Below are 18,446 nucleotides of genomic sequence, written 5' to 3' on the forward strand. Positions count from 1 at the left end.
CAAGGTGTTGGCTGGGCTGCAGTTAGCTCTAAGCTAGACTGGGGAAGGGTCTACTTCTAAGATCACAAACATGCTGCCAGGGCTCACAGTTTTCTGTAGGCTGCCTGAGTGTCCTGAGACCTTAGCAACTCCCTTCCATCTCCTTAGGGCTGCTCAGGACATGGCAACTATCTCGTTTCAGAGCGAGTGAATCCAAAGGGGTTAGGGGTGAAGATGGGAAATGCTTTTGAGACAGGAACCATAGTCTTTTTATAAACTAATATTGGAAGTGACATTTCATGTTTTCTACCCTATTCTACTCACCAGAAGTGAGTCATTAAGTTTAGTCTACACTCAGCGGGGAGGGGAATTAAGCTCTACATCTTGAGGGAAAGTATAGAAAGAAGAAGGTTTACCAAAGAAGGTATAGACATATCTTTAAAACCATCACATGCATTGAAAGGAAGAATTCAATTTATTATTTTTTAAAGATTTTATTTATTTATTCATGAGAGACACACACAGAGAGAGAGAGAGAGGCAGAGACACAGGCAGAGGGAGAAGCAGGCTCCATGCAGGGAGCCTGAGGTGGGACTCGATCCCGGGTCTCCAGGATCACACCCTGGGCTGAAGGCAGCACTAAACCACTGAGCCACCCGTGCTTCCTGGAAGAATTCAATTTAAAAAACCAGTGAGCTTCTTGGTGATCATGCTATGAAAGATCTTGAATGGACAGGAGACAATAAAATCAGAAGGGACTCTTATCTATTCCGAATAAGAAATTGGCGAGATCTCAAACTGTCTAGATGAGCCTAGAACACACAAAACACATTTTCTTTTCTCTCTGGGCACAGAGCTAGAAGCTACATTTCTCAATCTCCTTAAAGGTATCTGGGACTGTGAGACTGAATTCTGGCCAGTGAAAGATGGGCCTACCCTTTCTAGACCTGCTCCATAAAAATTCCTGCACATCCTCTTTTTTCTCTATTGAGTGGAGATACTAACTGGAAATGACTCAGGCCGGAGCCATAACAGAAAGGACCTCAAAAGAGCACTTGGACATTTGAATCAACGTGAGCAAAGATAAGCTTTTATTTTATTTTTTAAAATCCACTGGGAAAGCTTAGAAGGCTGTTTGTTATAGCATCTAGCCTAATTTATTCTAATTTACTGTCTTTTAAGTGGTTCAAAGTTAGTAGATGAAATAAGGTTAAGTCTACAAGATTTACTGAACATGAATCAATATGATTATATTCATCGAAGGGAATTTAAAGAAATTCAAGAACAAACTTGTGAAAGCGTTATTTAAAACATCTGCTGGGCCCTATGACTGACAAATTGTTAGTGTTAGTCTGATTCTTGGAATGCACTCTGGGAAAAACACCAATACATTTTGCTTCCATACTGATTATGATCCAGAATCCATTATAAAGCCTGATAAGATTGCAGTGACGATTAACTGAGGCAACTTATGTAAAGTATGTAGAAACCACACATACTAAGTGCTCAGTGAATGCTAGCCATGATTACTATCATTGCTGGAATTTTTGCTATTTTGGAGAGGGACATTAATGCTTTGCTGGTCTCCAATTTTTTCTCTTTGGGGAGAGATCAATAAGGCTATGGATAAGATAGAAGTAAAGATTGTAATTAATTGAAGAGTCAAAGGGCCACAAGCATCTGAAGGCTTGACAGAAGCTGGAGGAGTCACATCTAAGAAGATTCACATAGCTGTTGGCAAAAGGCCTCAGTTTCTCACTGTTGGCTACATGGGCCTCTCTATGAAGTTGCCTGAATGCCATCACAGCAGCTGGTTGCTAGATGAAGTACAGCAAGCAGGAAACCGCAGTGTCTTTATGACCTAGTTTATAAAGTGGCACACCACCACCTCTACATTAAAGATGAGACACCAAGTCTAGACACTCAAGGGTAGGGAAACAAAGCTCCACCTCCTGGAAGAAAAAATATTGAAGAATATAATACCACCATGCCACCATGGTGTGTGATTCATAATTCATATACATAAATCAACACAACTTTCCTAACAAAATACTTAAAAAATATAATGCGTTTTAAAAGAAAAAGGAATTGGAAGATATATCAAAAATATGAGCAATCAATTCATTTTTTAAAAATATTTTATTTGTTTATTCATGAGAGACACACACAGAGAGAAGCAGAGACATAAGCAGAGGGAGAAGCAGGCGCCATACAGGAAGCCTGATGTGGGACTTGATCCCAGGACTCCAGGATCACGCTCTGAGCTGAAGGCAGGCGCTTAACCAGTGAGCCACCCAAAGCGTCCTCAATTCATTAATAAAAGAAAATCTTGATAGTTAATAAACATATGCTTAAATGCTTAAATTTTCTAATAATTAGGGAAATTCAAATTAAATGTGATACTCTTTTATACGCTTTCAGATTGGAAAAATGTTGAAGTTCCACAATATCAAGTGAAAGCTAGGATATGGGACATCGGAAACTCTTACACATAGCTAGTGGAAGTATATCACCTTCAAAACCACTTGACACTATCGGGTAAGTTTGATGGTAAATTATCTAAAAACCCTTTATTTCCACTCCCAGAGAAATTCCCTTGTGTACAAAGAGATCTGAGTAAGAATGTCCCTTAGCTCACTGTTTCAAGTAGGAAAAAAAGAAAAAAAAAAAAAAAAGAAAAAGGACACCCTAAATGTACACTTCCAGAAGGATGGGTAAATAAATTGTGAACCACTCACTCAACATAATGAATGAACTAGAATTATACATATCAATATGGATGAATTCTCACAAATATATTGAGCGACAAAAGCAAGCTGCAGAAGAATACATTTATGTAAAGTTTAAAAACATACAAAACAATTCCATGTGTTGTTTAAGAATACATACCTATGTAGAAAAGTCAAGAATGCATAGGAATGATGCACACCAAATGCAGTTAATGGTTACTTCTGGAGGGGAATGAGAAGAATGTGGTAAGGAGACATGTATAGGGCTGCAACTTGTTTAGCAATGTTTCATTTATTAAACTAAGTGGTGGACACATGGTCAATATTATTTATGACTTTTAAAATATGGTTTCATAATTTAAAAAAGTTCAAAGAAAATGTAATAGAAGGAAACATCCCATTTAAAATACAAGGGAAGATGGGGCGCCCGGGTGGCTCAGTCGGTTAAGCATCTGACTCTTGATTTCGGTTTAGTGGGGAGTCTGTTTGTCACCCTCGCCCCTTGTTCCTCCCCCTCCTAAAATAAATAAATAAATCTTAAAAAATAAAATACAAGGGAAGAAGCTGAAATAACTAAGAATTTAAAATAATCTCAGAATGAAGAAGTGATACATTTAACTACATCTTTTGGCATGGTAAATGAAATATAAATGAAACATAAAGGAGAATAAAGCTGAGGAAAAGAGTCTTATATTCCCAAAGGCTAATGTCTTTAATATAGGGACAGTTCCTTGTTAAAAGTCATATGACCAATAACCTAGAACAGTAATAGACTAAAGTCATCAACTGACAATCTGCAGAATTATAAATAGTGTTTAAATATGTGAGAAATGCAAGTGGAAATCATGAATTACTATGTTTGCCAATTAGGTTGTCAAAGATGAAAAGGTTGGTGAGGATCTGAAAGAGTCCCTCTCGTGTTGTTGCTAGAATCGTATGGGAGTGTGTGTTGTCAGATTGTTTACAGAGGGGCATCTGTGATGATCTATCAAATTGTAAAGAGCCCACATCCTTTGACCTAGAAATTCCACCTCCATGAATTTTTCCTGGTGATATACCTGCACATATGGGAAATGATTTATTATATTGTTTGTAATTGCAAAAAAAAAAAAGCGGGGGGGTGGAGAGAGCGAATTAAATATCCCTTGACAGGGGCTTTGTAAAATAAAATGGGTAAAATAATAGTGAAAGGGAATAGAAGGGAAAGGAGAAGAAATGGGTAGGAAATATCAGAAAGGGACACAGAACATGAAGACTCCTAACTCTGGGAAACGAACTAGGGGTGGTGAAAGGGGAGGAGGGCGAGGGGTGGGGGTGAATGGGTGACGGGCACTGAGGGGGGCACTTGACAGGATGAGCACTGGGTGTTATTTTGTATGTTGGCTAATTGAACACCAATAAAAATAAATTTATAAATAAATAAATAAATAAATAAATAAAATGCATGCATTGAGTTGAATTCTAGGTAGTGGTTTTAAAGTGGGGTTGCCTCTATGTGTATATGCGGAGGGAAAAAAAGAGCCTCAAGATGAATTGTAGAGCAAAGAGGGGATGGTGTAGAATGGTGTATATGCTACCGTTTACAAAGGGAAAGAATAGTGTACATTTTTGCTTCCTTATACACAGAAAATTCCTAAGGGAGAAGTATGGAACCAATAAACATGACTGCTGCCTGTCACTCCCATACGGTAGTAGGAGAAGCTCGAATTATGTAAGCAAACAAACAAAAATAAATAAAAACAAACTCTAAAAAACCTAAAAATTCTGACTTAATTTAGTACCAAGGTATGCATTTCAGAGTCCACAGTGCTTGCCATCAGAAAAGAGAGGAATATTGCTGATGTGCAATCCTGGCCCTAATTACTTTCTTGCTAACCTCTAAACATTTCCCCAGAAAGGTCCTGCTACACAGCCAGTCGAGGGGTTGTGGGGGAGAGAAATGGGGCTTGTTATTAAAACAGCCCCACAGATCTGATTGGCATCCTAGAACTGCTTACCTTGTGCTTCCTGAGTCATTTCTAATGAGGGATAATGATGATAGCAAGGTGGGTAGGTCTCCAGTGGGGGGTCGGGAAAGGACACCAGTGGAGACCAGGTCAATTTTGATTCATTGCACGTTGAACTTTTCACTTTTCCTTCCTTTGCACATTTATAGCTATTAGCGAGGATTCTGGGAGCATCGCAAGCACAAGCTAGTTGGCAAAACTAGATACTTTGTGTAGGTAGCTTGGAAATGGAGATTTAGGTGGAGAGAAACAATGTCTATCCTCAAGGAGATGCCATGGAATGGATGCTCCTGCTCTCAGGGATAGAGGGCACAGAGGGAGGGGACCTATGAGGAAGGAGAGGGAAGACAGGGCAATCCTTACCAAAATATGTAAGAATAGCATTTGGCTGTATGACGAGGGAAGTGTAGAGTGAACAAAGCTGGGCGAGGTTCATCAGCAAATGTCTTGTGGCGCTGGAAACACAAGAAAAATTATGTAATGTATTACATAGTCACCAGAAATGTTAAATACAGAACCTTTGTTGAGTACATCCAATTGGGCAGGCACAGTTCCAGGTCTTAGGGATGCATCAGAGAACAAAATAAAGTCTTGATCCTCATGTTGATTATATTCTAGCAACCAGGGCAAGTGGGTGAACACAGAGAAAACAGATGATACACAAATAAGAAAGCAAACCTACGAGATAATGTTATGTAATGAACCATCTAAGAGTCAATTTACCTGAAGGGAAGACAAAGACAAGCAGTAGTATGAGGGTAGAGGTTATTTTAGATAAGAGATCAGGAAAGCCTCTCTGATGAAGTGGCATATGAGTAGAGACTTGAGGAAAGTTAAGGAGAAAGCCCTAGAAATACATGATGAGCGAAATGATAAGGCAAAGGCCCTGAGGCTAAAACATGATTTTTACTACACAGATGAAGGAAAAACATGCAGAAAGTAACGACAATGAAGCAGTTGAAACACAAAATTATATATTCCCTATGATTATGTATACAGAGCTATATATCAGAAAAGACAAATGAAAAATATAAACTCTTATAATGTTTCAATAAGGGGATAGAGATGAGTGTTTCTCAAGGGCAAGCAGTGTCTCGCAATTCAAGTCTAGTCTGACCATGCTCCGTATGTGTAGGATCTAAACAATATCTGATGAATGAATGAATAAATCACTGCGATTCTTTTGAAACTATCATTTAAAAAAATAAAAGAAGGTGGCTATTTTTGAAAAATTACATTTGTGATAGCACATGGCATGGTGGAGTTTGCCAGAAAGATGCAACGTCAGCTCTGGGCCAGCCCAAGATTTGATTAATTGGGCACACGGAGCTAAATTTTCCGGATGACCTAATGTCAACTATAGCTGTGTACCTGCATCATCTTGAGCAAGTCAGAATAGCTCAAGGAGGAAGGTGTAGTTATTCCAATGATGTCGCCCCAGGACATTGGGGCTCTGGGAGAGTCATTGTCTAGTCCATGGACACAAACCAGTAGATGGTAACACTGAGCAACAGATCTCTGAGTCCAAGTTCAGAACTCTGACAACCACAGCATGGGGAGATCTACTCTTTATCTCTTCCTTCATGGCAACAGCTTTCTTTTTCTTTTAATTGAAGTCTAGTTGACACACAGTGTTACATTAGTTTCAGATGTGCAACACAGTGATTCCACAAGTCTATACTTACCCTGTACTCACCACAAGAGGAGCTCCCATCTGTCACCAAGCAACCCTATTACAATACCATTGACTGTATTCTCTGTGTGAAGCCTTACATCCCTGTGACTTATTCATTCCATAACTGGAAGCTTGTAACTCCTCTCCCCTTCACCCATTTTGCCCAACCTCCATCCCCTCCCCTCTGGCCGCCATCAGTTTGTTCTCTATATTTATGGGTCTGTTTCTGGTTTGTTAGTTTGTTCATTTGCTTTGTTTGTTAGATTCCACATGTAAGTGAAATCATATGATATTTGTCTCTCTCTGTCTGACTTATTTTACTTAGCGTAACATCCTCTAGGTCCATCCATGTTGTCACAAAGGGTAAAATCCCATTCTTTTTTATGGGTGAATAATATTCCAATGTGTGTGTATCACTCATCTATTGGATGGACACTTGGGCTGCTTCTATAATCTGGCTGTTGAAAAATAATGCTTCAATAAACGTAGAGGTGCATGTATCTTTTCAGTTAGTGCTCTTGTTTTCTTTGGGTAAATACCCAGTACTGCAATGACCGGGCAATAAAGTAGCGCTATTTTTATCTTTTTTGAGAAAACTCCATACTGTTTTCCATAACGGCTGCATCAATATCCATTCCCACCAACAGTTCCTTTTTTTTTTCACATCCTCGCCAACACTTGTTATCTCTAGTCCCCACAGTTTTTGAGTACAAATTCACGCTCCCTAGTATTCTCAGTGGTCCTTAATTTTCCCAAACCCTCCAAGTGTGGCACTTCATGGGACCTGTTCCCTCTTCCATCCTCATCTCTGATCTTAGTGACTGACCCTTAGCAGTTCATTTCACTTTTCCCGGTCTCACTTTTGTCATTTTTTTGACAGACATAACTATGTGTTGGAATTGTGGTGCAGAGTCAATGAAATCATCCAATCAAAGTCTTTGGATCAGTGTCTGATATATATGGCAGATATTCAATAAATACTGGGTGAATCTATTTGTGGCCAGCTTGTGTCTGGGTCCTGCTAATGATTGACTAACCTGATAAACGAATCCTGGATTAGTTACCAATGATGATAATAGCATAAAATATTGTGCCTCCCCAATACCACTGACAATTTAACATAACTCAAATTAATTGCTGATGGTGCGAGGGGCCATCACAGCTGCCATCATCAACATCCCTTACCTTGCTGTTCACCAGGAAGGCAGCCCATTTGTCCAAAATTCATTACACTGTGACTTAGGCTCAGTGTAAATCTAACATGTAGGTTGACTGTGATAAATTGAATAAAAACTTCTAAGAAGAAACTGGTCTGCATACACATAGCCTCTAAACTTAAGGTTCAGAAAAAAATAAATGAAACGCTTCAAAACACTCCAGAAATGAGTCAGTCTCATGAGCCATGTTCTCTGAAATCTAGAATTTACCTTTTTATACAACAATTTTATTTTTTTAATCATAGTGACACTGAGAGCATAGATGAAGAGCCTAAAAGACGAGTGTCAAGGTTGCCTAGAGTTCTCCTAACAAAGTCCCATACACTGGAAGCTTAGAACAACAGAGGTTTATTGTCTCCTAATTCTGGATGCTAGAAATCTGAAATCAAGGTGTCAGCAGGACAATACTCCCTCTGAAACTTGTCAGAGACTCCTTCCTTGCTTCTCCTAGCTCCCTGTGTTTGTCTGCAATTATAGCCATTCTTTGGCTTGCAGGTGCCTCACTCCAGCCTCTGCCTCCCTGGTCACATGTCATTCTCTTCCCCATGTATCTCTTCTCTTTGGAAGAACAACATAGTCATGTTAAATAAGGGCCCACTCTACTCCAGTGTGAACTCAACTAATTACATCTGCAGCAACTTTCCTTCCAAATAAAGTCACATTCTGAAGTATCCAGAGTTAGGATGGCAACATATGTATTTTGGGGGAACACAATTCAACCCATAACAGTGTACCCACTGTACCTTCCTTGGGGCTTAGAGTGATGCAGGGCCAGAGAGCCAGGCAGGTGATTTTAGGTTTTAGTTGTTGCAGAAGGACTGTGCTTCGTATCCCAAAGCCTGTGGGGCATTAGAGGGCTAGAGGTCACTTCTCTTCTTTGTCATCATACAAGGCTTGTCTCTGTAGATGCCAAAAGTCTCAAGCTGGGCTGTCCCATTCAGAATGTCCTAAAGCCATAGTGTACAGCTTTTGGGGATCAAGCTTGGTGACTCTTTCTATTTCAATAGTCAGATTTTTTAAGGCTTTTTTTTTTTTTTTTTTTTTTTTGAGAGAGAGAGCATGTACATGCAGGGGGATGAAGAGGGAGAAGAGGGAGAGGGGCAGAAACGGATTCCCTGCTGGGCTCAGAGCCTGCCATGGGACTTCATCTCACAACACAGATATCATGACCTGAGCTAAAATCAAGAGTCTAAAGTTTAACCAACTAAGCCACAAGGGACCCCCCGATTTTTTATTTTAAACTCGTGTATGAGAAAAACATGAAGTGTGCTAAGCACTGATTATCCTACTTTTATTAGGTTGAACCACATAAAGTTTCCATTTTTATAGATGAAAAATTATCAAATATTGGTGATTTTACTTAGTTTGACCTCTGCATACCTTTAGATGCTGTCATGGATGAGTGCCACGTGGTCCTGGTTATTTAAATTGGTCCCCAATTTAAAAGTTAGACTGAGCCCAATCCTGCCCTTATAGCCTACTAGGGTACCACTGAGAATTTATGCACCCTACTTTATCATGTCCAACAACCCTATGAAAGGCACACAGTCAGGAAAGAAGCAAGGGTTTGGGGATTCAGAAGGATCTGAATTCAAATTACTTCTTTATTTCTAAGGTTTGATTTTCTGGGGCCAATTATTTAGGTTTTCTGTGTTTTAAATTTTTTTTGTTTGCAAAATCGGGATAAAACTTTGTAGAATTATTGTGAGGATTAAATATATAAAATATGTAGCATAATATTTATTCTATATAAGCATGTGTATTATATATAAGCATAATATATAATACATGTATTTTTTTTGTATGTGTATATATATATATAACCAACATGGAGTAGGTTCAACAAATTTTGATTCCCTATACTCATGACTTCCATGAGTTCTACTATAGTCCTTAACAATCCCAGGAATCATTCAGAGACAAACTGAGGCAATTGGAAAATCTGTAGGCCTGATGCAGGTAATGAAGATTAAACAATAATGGGACAGGGGCACCTGGGAGGTTCAGTTGGTTGAGCATCCAACTCTTGGTTTTGGCTCAGGTTCTAATCTCAGGGTCACGAGATTGAGCCCTCTGCTGAGCTCTGTGCCCAGTGTGGAGTCTGCTTGAGACTCTCTCTGCATCTCCCCTCCTGTGCACACTCTGTCTCTAAAATAAATAAATAAATAAATAAATAAATAAATAAATAAATAAATAAATAAATATTTTTAAAAATTAATAATGGGACAAATAAATAGACTGCTTTGCATCTACCCTGTTCTTTTGGAACCAGCCTCAAGGACCATATCTTGAAACTCAGTTACTGAGAGACTACATCATTATGTAATCTTTTCTCATCTCACAATAACGAAACTCCATCTGAATTGCATACATGATACGGCTGTGTTTACACTGAATGTCATTTTCCAGCACACTAGTTCTCAACCTCTTTTTCGTTGGGACACAGATGATATTAACATAAATTAGCATATATGACCCGCTCTCTCTTTCTGGGCTCTTCAGAGATTCTTTAATTCCCTGTAACCACTCCTTTCATTCCCATTCAAGAAAACATTTTGGAAAGGAGATGATGAGAGTGACGCTATAGGGATAACCTCCCTAATTTTTTTTCCAATTAAATTTTCTGCAAACTTTAGCAACTTATCAACAAATACTGCTCTTGCAAACCACCTGAAACTTTTGGGCAGTATGATACTGAGGTTGACAATCGGTCTTCTAAGATGTTATTATCGTGACCATTTGGAATGGTTAAAATACTCCAAAGCCACCAAGCAATTCAGATCCAAGTAGACAATTGCAGCCTCCTACATCTTATTTATATGCTTCTAGGTGCTGTGACCCTGAGTAAATGTACAGTCTGGATAATTTTCTGTGCACACTGAACAAATGGATCTATTTCAATGACAGTGTGTTGGCACAAATGGTACTCCTGCCTCCATGTCATAGAGGCAAAGCAATGAGGTATAAATCAGACTACCCCAGGCTTCTTGTTTTCTAGCATATTCTATATGTGCAATACTGCTATTGATATGATCAATGCTCTCTAACCACTAGAAGCAGTCTCCCACATCTTTAGGCACTTAAGTATTCTATTCAGCTAATCTACTCTCCCCTTTGGTCAAAGCCATTTATTACCAATTATAAGTAATGTGACTATGGGGGATGCTACCTGGGGCCACTGGAAATCTGCCATGGTTTATAGCCCTTGGAACAGACTCAGACATTATAAGTTTAAAAACACACACACCACACACAACCAAAAAACAACATTTTAAGCCAAACCCAACCCTTTTATAATTGAAATTATAATAAATCACACCTCCTATATCTTCCTGGAGGGAGGACACTGCAAAGGTTTGCTCTCTCTCTCTCTCTCTCTCTCTCTGCCAAATTGCTTCCTAATAAGGAAGAGAGATCAATAAAAAGGACAACTGGGTCTCAGCCATGTTCAGGGCTGAGGCAGGGAGCCTAAGGTTTGGTTAGTTCTTAAGACATGGAGGTCAATCATAGGGGTAGAAAGAACAAAAGGGAAAAGCAGATCGGAGCATATTACTTCTTAGCTTTAACAATCAGTGGCTCCCTGTCACCTCTAAGGTAATGTGCTCACACTAGAGCATGCTATATCTCTAAGACCTTCCAGAATCTGCTGACATCTAACATGCCCCTCTGCCATAGCACTCACTTCTCTGCATTGTGTCTCTTTGTTGGCCTTCCCTGTTAGACTGTAAGACCCCTGAAGGCAAGGATCATAACTTGGTAAACTTTCATCTTTAGCACCTATCAGAAGCCCAATGGGTGCTTAAGCGATTCTAAATAAATGAGCACACGGTACTATAGCCTCCCGTAGGCCAAGAGGGCAAAGAGAAGTGAACCTCAGTTTTTGCATCAGCTGAAGTTCTTAGGAGCATGCCCTCCTTCTCTTCTAGATGGCCCTAGAAACCATTGCAGAGAAGGCCAGTTTGCGATGTGACCATGAAATGAGGAGTTTCATTTTCTTCCCACAAATGAATCAGAAGCCGTGATTCCTTCTAAGTGCTGTCCTTGGGAGGCTATGTGTATGGTCGGAAACAGCTGCATTTGTTCAACGGGCCTCTTTTGGAATTGTGGTCAGATTCAGTTTATATGCCATACAAGAAAACCAGTCTAATTTCTTTATGGGCACATTATTTCCAAAACAATGTTTCCTCGGCTTGATTGCCTACCATCGTCATTGGACATAACTTCGGGGCAACTTTTAGTAGCTTCCAACAACAAATCCACCCTCTGAAGATGAAGACGTGCCATGTTTGAAGATATTTAAGAGACAGTGCCAACAGAGTCCACAAGTAATTCTAAAGAAGAGTTCCATAAATGCTTTGAGCACTTTTGTGTTATCTTGGAAATAAGCATAAATCTATCAAATAAATTACTTTAAAGTCAATAGGACTGTTTTAGGATGATATATTCTCATGTGCTACAGAACAGTAACCAGGACTTACTGTTTACTGTGACCAAGCAGTTTGTGTGTGTGTGTGTGTGCTCATATGTGTGTACGTATGTTATTCTCATTGAATTCTCCCCACAGCTATCTGAGAATAACAAAAACGATTAGCTTTTATTCAGTGCTTACTGTGGGTCAGGCACAGAGCTAAGGGTTATTTCATTTTAATTCCCATTCTACAGATAAGGAAACTGAGAGATAGAGAGAAGTAAGGTCCCTTGTTAAAGGTCACAGAGCCAGTCAAAGAACAGATTCATGTGCAAATTCATCTGACTTGTTCTTTTTTTTTTTTTAAGATTTTATTTATTTATTTGACACAGAGACAGAAAGCATAAGCAGAGGGAACAGCAGGCAGAGGGACAAGGAGGAGCAGGCTCCATGTGGGGCTTGATCCAGGGGTCCTAGGATCATGACCTGAGCCAAAGGCAGATGCTTAGCCTACTGAGCCACCCAGGTGCCCCTGTCTGACTTGTTCTCAATCACTCTGCTAGATGCTATAAGCTGTGCTCTTACACACTAAGATATGATCTCTGCATTTTTATGAAAATATTAGTGATATATGTAATAAATATCATACATCAGTGTCTGTGTGAGTGTATAGATATATACCCATCCTAACTCATACTTCTTTTTAATCAAAACATCGCTTGGTTCAGGCTCAATAAATACTTGTTGAGTTTCTAAACCCATGTCAGTGACAGTGGTCCAACCAAGAACACAAACAAGGACAAATAAAACAATAGGCCAAAGTGATACAAGACGGTTCAGCTCATCTAATCCCCAAACTAAAGCCATGCTCGCAGGACAGAGCTGTTGTCACAGAAAATGCCCAAAGAGCCTTCCCACAAGCTGAAGCGGGCAGGTTTTGCCATTTGCTTGCTATTTTGCTCAAGGAGGCTGCTGCAGGGCCTTGGGCCTCAGTCACTCCATCTACGCATCTGGGAATGGGTACGTTCACCTCTCTTCTCCAGCCTTCCCCTATGAATATTTGTAAAGGGCTCTAGAATCCTGGTATCCCATAAAAATGCAAAGTACGATTATTATTAATGATACAGTTAGCAAGAAGGACATTTGTTATTTCTACTCAATTGGTTTCCCCCGGGAGCAGGAACAGTCTCGTTTTTTTTTTCCTTGACATCGTATTAATGTGCCGGCTTTGCAACCTTGATCATCTGTCATTTGCTTTTTGAGAAAGTTGTACCACTGTGTTTCAGGCGGCACCCTGCCTTTCCCCTTGCCAGTCGGGCACGATCTGAGCACAAGTTGCTTCGTGGTTTAGATGAGACTATGGATCTTTATTTGATTTCTGGTATCAGGAAACAATTTATTAGGATCAAGGCAGTTAGGCTACAAGACTTCCTTTCTTGCCTGGGTAGTCACTAGTTGAACAGGCAGCCCTAGCTCATAAATCTAGTTTTATTTCCCCATCTATTCACCTGGAACTAAGTGATTTTTTTTTTTTTTTTTAAGGCAGAGAGGAGAACACATTTCCTTCTGTAAGCACTCTTCCTCTAGCTCCTAATCACCATTGTTTCTCAGACAAGCTAGGGAACAGCCGACTCAGGGAGTCATTTCTATTTCCGGGCATCACACTTGTATTTTCAGAGTTTACAGCAAAATACTGCAACCGATTTGGGATTTCCCTGTAATGATCCACTTCCTCTAAATAAATCAGAATTGATTCGAATGTGGGTTTCAGAGACAAAAGGGCTCTCTGCAAATATCTCTTTTCGCTGTGCCCTTCAGAAACTACCTTGGCTTTCTTTCTGCCCCCATCCCCCGCTCCCTCCCTCCCTCAAGCCCCCTACCCCGCCTTCCCCTCCTTCTTAAGAAGACTTTCCCAGGTCCCTCTTGGCTGTGGTTGAACGACGTTGGCTCCTGTCCATGCTGCAACAAAGACCTGGCATTCCAGCTGTCTGCGTCTAATCTCCAGTGTCAGCTCTCGTTAATGTGTGAGCGTGAAATCAGAGGGGGCAGAGCTGCACGGAATATTAAAACCATGATCAGAATTCCACTGAAATGCTGAGAGTCTGCAAGCACCATTAGAGGAGGCTGTCAAATCACGGCTTCGCATTAAATAAAAGAAAAGATTTCTATCAGAGGAAAGTACAATCAGTGAATCGCTGAGCTAAATTAGCATTTTTTCAATTGGAGATCGAAGTTGATTTATTGTTCTACACGACATTAATGTAACTATGTGCTTGACCTGCTAAGGCAGCTAATTTTTCATTTAAATGGTTTCTTTCCTTCCCGGTGCAAAGGCTGCAATCATATTTCAACTTTGCAGAGTGATCAGAAAAGTCATGGAATGCTGCAGAAATGTCTCAGGGCGGCCTTGCCTTCCCCTCCCCTCTCCTTCCTTTCCTTATTCCAACTCCAGCGCCTTCCTCCTCCCCTCCCCTTCCCCCCTAACCTCATGGCTGGTGGTCAAGGTCACAGAGGAAGAGTAATCTCAAAGCCACCAACTTCAAAGCCGCCATCAAAGAAGCCCCTACGTAGCCACTGAATTAAAAGGGAATGGGGGAGGGAGGGCTCTGGGTACCAGCGTTCCTGTCTACAAGAAAGGGCCCTTTAACTGCCCCATTGGTTCAGCCCAACCTGGGGTGCCCTAGGCCCAGTTCTCCCCTGCCAGCCTCTCCCTCTGTGTTTCTCCTCCTCCTCCCAACCCCCTCCCCCCCACACACACATCGCCCCAAGATAATATACATTTCCAATTAGCAGAGCACATTCTAGTCATGTTCTCTTTTACTGCCCTAACTATCTTCCTTTTGCTAAAAAGCTGGGTTGTCATTAATGAAATCCTGCAGTTCTGTTAATCCGAGGTACAATGCTTCTTTTCTCTCTCAGGCTCTCCCTAACATAAAAACTACAGTTACTCAAGCTCCCTTCTTCTGTTTAGATTCCTTGTCATTTGTCTTTCATTACATACCTGATGTAGCACAGTAGCAGTTGAAGTTCCTGGACATAGAGGGAAAGGATGCGATTATATTCGTTTCCCAATGCCCTGTTTGCAAAGGCAGCTGGCATTGTGTGTGTGTGTGTTTGTGTGTGTGTGTAAAGCACATTGATTTTAATCTCTGTTAGTTGATGACTATGTTTTAGGGTACTTTGGGAGCCCTAATATTTAGCAAGCTTGTTATATTGTAAACTAGTTGGAAGTCCTGGAGAACTCTGATAAATTAGTTTTCAGCATTTATCTGAAATGCCTCTGATGAATTAATTCATTGTGTGTCACAGTGAGAAAAAGGCCGACAGTGGGAAGTGGGTAGTGGGCAGTAGGACTGGCATTTGCCACCCTTTACCAATGTAAGTGCTACTTCCAAAACAAAACAGACATTGAACCAGTAACCAGTGTTTATATGTTATCTTTCTTCCTCCCACCCCCAAACTTTCAGCTTCTGAAATGACAAACAGTAATTTTCTCTATTTGGGAGAGACATGAGGGCATTGTCAGCCCCTTAGATCTAAAGACCTGAGGATGTGAGGCGAAGGGACAGAACCAATCACGGCACACAGGGCTGCCTGTGGACAGAGGGGGTGGAGGCTGGCCCCCTACCTGCCACCCCTATGGCCTCTAAGACAGATGGAGTCACCCCAAGGGTCAGCAGAATAGAGGAAACTTTCCCTCCCACTTCCATCACAATCGCACCTAATTGGCCTCCCTTGGTCAGCCAAGAGACATGGAATGAATGGTCAGGAGGCCGCTCTATGCTCTGACCCAGTGAGAAGGCCTCTATATAGGTCAGAGGTGAGGATCTTGGCAAATGACTGCTTAGCTGGATGCTGGAGAGAGCAACCACTTGTTACTTTATACCCACCGCCATTTTGTCCAAGTTCCTTACCCTTGGCTCACCTCTCATCCCATTTAGAAAGTAACCCCATCTCTCCCTCGAGTTGATCTTTACTCAGATTGACCACTCTAAGAATGAGGTGTGGATTTCATTCTCCAAAGGCAATGGGAAAAATCTTTGCCAGAAGGCACACTAGCTGTCCCTTCTGGATGGTTTCCATAGTGGTTCTGTGCCAAGAGTCAGTGTTGGTTGATCAGGGTTCCCTCTGAGGCCTGACAATCCATGTTCATTAGTTAAGAGGTGGTGTCATAGCACGATGCTTCCATATTTCCCACCTTCAGGGTGATCCAATTCCAAAGCCTCCTGGAGGACCCAGATGCAAAACTCAGTTATTTCCTACACTCACTATTTCCATGGTCACTTGTTTCCTAAACATAATGCACCCTTTTTTACATGTATATCTTCTGAATAATTTTATTCATGAATTAAGGACCTGAAAATGACTTTGGTCACTTCTGGTTCACTAATGCACAAAATAGAACCCCAGCACCTGGACGAGATAATGCAGACATTTAGTCAGCCAACCCCCATGGCCTGTAACGTGCTGTGAACTCAGCAAGCAACATGAGCCTCAAAGGCTAGGAGGAACCAGGTCTGGAAAAAGACATGTTTTTTAGGCCAGAAAACACAGGAGGGAGATTAATTTGATAGTAGAGGCAGACTCTACAGAAGATCGTCAGACCACCAAAGACATTATAGTCAAAGAGCATGGTTTAAGCAATTCTTAGCACCAGAGCCCCAGCCCTATGGGCGTTTGGAAGGAGGGGAGGGCAAAGAATGGGGTCCTAAGATCAGCTCATTCAACACAAAAGCCCAACACGCAGGGTCCACCCAAGAGAAAATGCTGTTGTGATGGAGGCCTGCCTCCAGCTGGGCTTTGGGGACACAACTCAGTCTTCAGGGAAAGTGAAGTTGCTACTGGAATCTGTATGTGCAAAGATTAAGGAGCAGACCCAAAGCAGTGGTCCTACCCTAAGAAGCTTCCTTCTTTTAGAAAAAAAGATCATAATAGTACTACACCAGAGGTATAGTGAGGATTAAATGATTCTATGTCTAGGTCTAGATCTGTGTGTGTGTGTGTGTGTGTGTGTGTGTGTGTGTGTGTGTGTATGTGGTGGGAGATCATACCTGGCACACTGAAAGCCACCATCAAAGTTACTGTCACCATCTTGGCAACTATCAAAGTGCTTAGAGCTCATCAAAGGTGGATCAGATTCAGTGGCCATGAAGCCCTTTTTTAAAAAGAAAAGAAAAAAGAAAAGAAAAGAAAGAAAAGAAAAGAAAAGAAAAGAAAAGAAAAGAAAAGAAAAAAGAAAGAAAAGAAAAGAAAAGAAAAAAAGAAAAGAAAAGAAAAGAAGAAAAGAAAAGAAAAAAGAAAAGAAAAGAAAAGAAAAGAAAAGAAAAAAAGAAAAGAAAAGAAAAGAAAAGAAAAGAAAGAAGAAAAGAGTAAACCGATTTTACGGTTTAGACTATCACACAGGATGTTAGACAATTCTATGTTATTTACTTAACTCAAATCTCACCACACTCATGTAAGCATCACAGCAACCCCTGAGGGTGTATGATCACCTCTCCTCTTTAAGTTGAGGTGATAGAAAATTAGGGAAGTTGAGTGACTTCTTCTAGGTAAGATACCCCACAGTGGCAATAATATTGAAACTCAAATTCTGAGTTCTAACTTCAAATGACTTAAATACTAGGAGGATTCAAAGTATCTGTTTCCAGCAGCAGGTATTTGTAAAATTGAGCCTCAAAGAATTCAGATAAACCTGATATGAAAGTACCAGCAGAGTACAATACCAGTAAGCTCCAGGTAGGAATTATTTTATGTGGAGAATAACAACTATTAAGCAGCATCTCTTGAGCATGTATTGAGTGCCATACAATATTCCAAGTAACTACATGTATTAACACATTTCATCCTCACACCAACCTTGTAAAATATATTCTGCTATTACATCCATTTGAAAGATGAAAAAACCCAGGCACAAATATATTAAATATCTTCCCACTGAGTAAGACATTGAATAAATGGCAGAGGCAGGATTTGAAACCAGCCAAACCTGGACTTCAAATTCCCTATTCTTAGTCACCATACTCTGTCACTCTGGAGGAGAATGTAGCATGATTCCTTCTCATAATTCTAATTCAGTAAAAAGTTTTGAAAAAGGCACATGGGAGCCCTGCAGCTATATTTGAACCAAAAGAGATTTTCAATGCAAAAAAATACAAACTTAATTATAAGACTCCCTTTTATGAGGTTTAGGCCACTAATATGCTTCCTCCTGTTAGAATTTTCCCAGAACTAGGGAAGATGGCATCCTACATGCTGTGGGGAGATGGGAAAAATAAAGGCAGGAGAAATAGGGCCTCAGCAGGCGCTTTTATCACATGCGTACCATGCAACTTCAGAGGAGAAGCATCGTGCTGTTGGAGCACTGGAAAAAGAATGATTAATTCTCCCTGTGGGGAGGAAAGCTAAAGATGAGAAAGGAAATGCTCCTAGGCT

The 18,446-nt window shown here is 40.6% G+C and overlaps 1 long non-coding RNA gene across 1 annotated transcript; it reads right to left on the minus strand.

Moving 5' to 3' along the window:
• Positions 1 to 495: 495 nt before the first annotated feature.
• Positions 496 to 15,269, minus strand: LOC125755080 (uncharacterized). Its single transcript, XR_007410618.1, has 4 exons — positions 15,016 to 15,269; positions 5,078 to 5,169; positions 2,869 to 2,930; positions 496 to 1,931 (listed from the first exon to the last, which is right to left on the minus strand). It is a non-coding gene; the product is annotated as an uncharacterized LOC125755080 (long non-coding RNA).
• Between the last annotated feature and the right edge of the window lie 3,177 nt (positions 15,270 to 18,446).

Source organism: Canis lupus, chromosome 5 (assembly GCF_003254725.2).
Source record: "Canis lupus dingo isolate Sandy chromosome 5, ASM325472v2, whole genome shotgun sequence".
NCBI lineage: Eukaryota > Metazoa > Chordata > Mammalia > Carnivora > Canidae > Canis > Canis lupus.